We start from the raw sequence: 4747 nt of genomic DNA on the forward strand, positions 1-4747 counted from the left end.
AAGCATGTGAACATGAAACACCACAAAATATGTGGCCATTTATTCAACCAATTATTACTTTGATGCCATTGTGGTCTCAAGTTTAACATAAATACTTTAATTTAGCTCGTTTAAAAACTTAACCTTTAAAATCCAATTATGAGGCAAATAGAAATATATTCAATAAAAAAATGGCTCAAAATACTTGAAAGGGTAGGAAATATTTATATAATAACATGTTTATTTTAAACCATATCAAATATTCCCACATTTAAACCTTTTTCGTCCCCGAAAAATATATATATTGCAATGGAATCAGAATTCAAGACTAGTTTTCAACACATATAGGTTATCTTTTAAGCACAGATAAACGCAAAAATAATGAATTTAGGTTTAAATAATTTTGTTTAATTATTAACTAATAGACTATTATAAATTTATTAAAATTATTTGAGTTACATATTTATTAAATTCTTATACATTATTTAACCCATAAAATTAAAAAGATAAAAAATTTGGTTCTATTTTTTCGGTTAAAACCAAAACCATACCGTCCTCACCAAGGTAAGAACCGCATGCTACAATTTCGTTCTCTTCAATTATTTCACAAGGTATGTTCGATATTAATCAATCACTCGTTCTCTTTATACCTCTTCTTTTTTATATTCATCGCAACGCATGCTACAATTTCGTTTTTTTTATTAGTTTATGTATACTTTAGTTAGTAATAAAGTATAGTACTAGTGAATAGAAAATAATAATTAATTAGGGTTTATGTATTATATATATTTTGGGGAAAACAGGAGGTGATTGTTAGTTAGTTAGTTAGGGTTAATTGTATGGCTTCTTATTAATAATCTGAAGATTATTAGGAGTGTAAACGAGTCAAGTCTGGGCTCGTTTTGAGCTATTTTTTTCAAAGCTCAGGCTCGGCTTGTTTATAAGTAGGGATGTAATTGAGTCTAACCTGGGGTCGACTAGGCTCGAGGTCGGCTTGTTTCGAGTTTTTTTTTTTTTTTTTAAAGCACGAGCTCGGCTTGTGAGTCGTTTTCTCAAGCTCGGGCTTGGCTCGTTTAAAACTAGGGATGTAAATGAGTTGAGCATGAGCTTGACTAGGCTTCAGGGTGGCTTCTTTTGAGTTACGAGAGCTTGAGCTTGGCTTGTTTGGAGCTCTTTTAGTAAAGCTCGAGCTTGGCTTCTGAGTCGTTTTCTTAAGCTCGGGCTTGACTAGAGCTCGGCTCGTTTTATTTTTGTTAATTAAATTTTATACCTGTTTGATTATTATTACATATATTGAGAAAAACGTTTAAGTGAGAGCTCGAGCTCGGCTTGTTTTGAGCTCGCATCATGTGTTGTTTTCTCTTGGCTCGTTTAGAACTAGGGATGTAAATGAGCTGAGCCTGAGCTCTACTAGGCTCGAGGTTGGCTTATGTTGTGTTACGAGACTCGTTTCGAGCTCTGTTTCTAAAGCTTAAGCTTGGCTTGTGAGTCGTTTTTTAAAGCGTGGGCTCGACTCGAGCTTGGCTTGTTTATTATTTCTTGGTTAAGTTTTATACATTTTAATTATTTTTACATATTTATGAGAAAAACGTAAAGTTTCTAAGCTCGGTTCGAGCTTGTGTAATACCTTATGCAAGTCAAAGTTCAGCTCGAGCACGGCGGCACAATGTGAAACTAGTGAAGGCTCGAGAGCGTAAATAAGCTTCCCATGCAAGACTGGATAAGTAAACAAGCTTTATTAGCCCGAGCCTAAAAAGGCTAGGATCGTTCGATATCAATCCGATCTCGGGTAGCTCACGAGCGTCTCGGCTCGTTAAGGCTTGATGAGCTTAAACGGGCTTCTCTTACAAGGCTTGAGCTATGGCTTGATAACTAAATGAGGTCTGTTTAGGCCCGGGCTCGGCTCAAGCCTAAAAAGCTCAAGCTCGTTTTGAACTTTTTATCGATCCGTTCTCTGGTAGCTTGCGAGCGGCTCGGTTTGTTTGCATCTCTACTTCTGAAAGTAATCACTACAGTTAAACTGTATATTATATGGTTTAATAGTCACCTACACAAGCATTTGATCGCAGATCATTTGATCTTTGCTTTTTGTCGCTTAATAATAAATGTTTTGTTTAATTATGCAGTCATGGCTTCTGAAGGTAATCAGTTTGATGTGGGCCATTTTGATTCGAAAATGAACGAGTTGTAAGTTTTCTTCAAACTTATTTTTCTAAGATCAACTCATAAATTTGCTTTCGTCACACATTCTGATAATAGTTTTTTAATAATTATGCAGGCTTTCATCCGATGGACAAGACTTCTTTACATCATATGATGAGGTTTACGATAGTTTTGACGCCATGAATTTGCAAGAAAACTTATTAAGAGGCATCTATGCATATGGTAAGTCTTATTTTGAAATATTGTTTACTTTTATGTAAATTTCTGTTATTTTTACACGAGTTTTGTCACTTTAGGTTTTGAGAAACCGTCTGCAATCCAACAAAGGGGAATCGTTCCATTCACAAAAGGTCTAGATGTGATTCAACAAGCTCAATCCGGAACCGGGAAAACCGCAAATTTTTGCTCGGGTATTCTTCAGCAACTCGACTACCAAGTTACGGAATGCCAAGCTTTGGTTTTAGCCCCGACTCGTGAACTTGCACAACAAATCGAGAAAGTTATGCGTGCGCTCGGGGACTACCTTGGTGTTAAGGTACATGCTTGTGTTGGTGGGACCAGTGTTCGTGAGGACCAACGTATTCTCTCGGCTGGGGTCCACGTTGTTGTTGGTACACCTGGACGTGTCTTTGATATGCTTAGGAGACAGTCGCTACGTTCGGATTATATTAAAATGTTTGTGTTGGATGAAGCTGATGAAATGCTTTCAAGAGGTTTCAAGGATCAGGTCTGTTATCAAAACTTTTATGTTGACTTTCATCCGTTTGACCCTAATTGAACCATTTAGTTAAGTGAACGCAAATGATCGTGTATCTCGTTTGTTCATTTTTGTTTGTTTACGTTTATTACTTTACTTTTGTTTAAGGTCATTCGTTTACGTTTGTTAATATATTTATTAAACTGTTTTTAGGCTAATTACAACTTAGTATGGTTTTGTGAACTTTTTATGCCCAATACATTGTTCTTCACATTACTTATAACCGTTTTTTAACTCGCTTAAGTTCTTTAATCGATGTTCAGTTATGTTTCCACTTGTTTACGTATGTGAAATGTTCGTTTATACTGTTAACAAACGAACACAAACATGTTCGTTTTCTTACTGAACGATAGGGATGGCCAAAATCGGTACCGATTTGGTACCGGTACCGATTTGGTACCAAAGTTTTGGTACCGGTACGGTATGGTATGGGACCTGTATTTCCCAAATTTTTATCTTCAATACCGGTACCGTCCCAATACCGGTACCGAACCGAATATTTCAGTACCGGTACCGGTACCAAGAATTCGTGATTTGCGGGACCGGGATTTTCGGGAGGGGTACCGGTACAGTCCCGATCTCATCCTTACTGAACGATCACGGACAAGTTTAATTGTTCGTGTTCAGTCATTTGTTTGGTTAAAGCTAAACGAACGATTGAACAAACATGAACATGTTTCATTCTTGTTCAAAAAATCGCTCATTTAGCTTTAAATTCGTGTTCGCTCGGTTCATTTACAAGCCTTTCATCCATTTGACTTGTGTTGACTCGTTCTTTTTTCTTTTCAGATTTATGATATTTTCCAGCTGTTACCATCAAAAGTTCAAGTTGGCGTCTTTTCTGCAACAATGCCACCCGAGGCACTCGAGATCACAAGAAAATTCATGAACAAACCAGTAAGAATTCTCGTTAAACGTGACGAACTCACGTTAGAAGGAATCAAACAATTCTACGTCAATGTCGAAAAAGAAGAATGGAAACTCGAAACCCTCTGTGACCTTTACGAAACTCTAGCAATCACTCAAAGTGTGATTTTCGTCAACACCCGTCGGAAAGTTGACTGGCTGAGGAGCCACACACGGTGACATGGACCAGAACACACGTGACATCATTATGCGTGAGTTTCGGTCCGGGTCATCACGTGTACTCATCACAACCGATCTTTTGGCACGTGGGATTGACGTGCAGCAAGTTTCACTAGTTATCAATTATGATTTACCGACTCAGCCCGAAAACTATCTCCACCGTATCGGGCGGTTTGGTAGGAAAGGTGTTGCGATTAACTTTGTGACGTGGACGAATGCTTGCGGATATTCAGAAGTTTTATAATGTGGTTGTCGAGGAATTGCCTTCGAATGTTGCGGATCTTATTTAAACTTGTTTGCCGAGAAAGGTTAGACCTGTGTTACTGTTGGCCTTTCTTCATTTTTGATGTTTCTTGCTGTTCAAGTTATCAGGGAGTTTAAATTTGTTATCTTTTGGTATGAGGTACAACTTTAATTGTTAGGTTTATATCTAGTGGACAAAGTTTATTGAGGATTTGAGTTAAATGAGAGTTTGTTATCTTACTTTTTGGGTTTATTGTTTATGTTATTTACTATTGACTAAACTGCGGTTTTCGTCTCGTTGTTTGTTCAAATTTGCGGTTTTAGTCGCAATAGTTTTAAATTTGTGATTTTCGTTTTTGTGGTTTTATTTCACCTGCAATTGAACTCGAATTCATGAACCCCGTTAAATCTGGTCGTTAAACACATCGGCGTACCCTTCACGTGAGGGGCAGTTTTGTCATGTGTTTTTCCTAAATACACCTCAGCCCCTCACGTGAAGAGCCTTGCGAATTACAACAA

At 37.3% G+C, this 4747-nt stretch overlaps 1 pseudogene across 1 annotated transcript; it reads left to right on the forward strand.

Annotated features, from left to right (window-relative positions):
• Positions 1-575: 575 nt before the first annotated feature.
• LOC143613438 (eukaryotic initiation factor 4A-8-like) lies at positions 576-4478 on the forward strand (annotated as a pseudogene). The gene is made up of 5 exons (XR_013150118.1): positions 576-590; positions 2106-2166; positions 2258-2364; positions 2439-2869; positions 3689-4478. The product of XR_013150118.1 is annotated as a eukaryotic initiation factor 4A-8-like (transcript).
• The last annotated feature ends 269 nt before the right edge of the window (positions 4479-4747 follow it).

The sequence above is a fragment of the Bidens hawaiensis genome, unplaced genomic scaffold (genome assembly GCF_021521415.1).
Source record: "Bidens hawaiensis isolate Kalapana, Puna unplaced genomic scaffold, B.hawaiensis_p1.1 tig00037490_1, whole genome shotgun sequence".
Lineage (NCBI taxonomy): Eukaryota > Viridiplantae > Streptophyta > Magnoliopsida > Asterales > Asteraceae > Bidens > Bidens hawaiensis.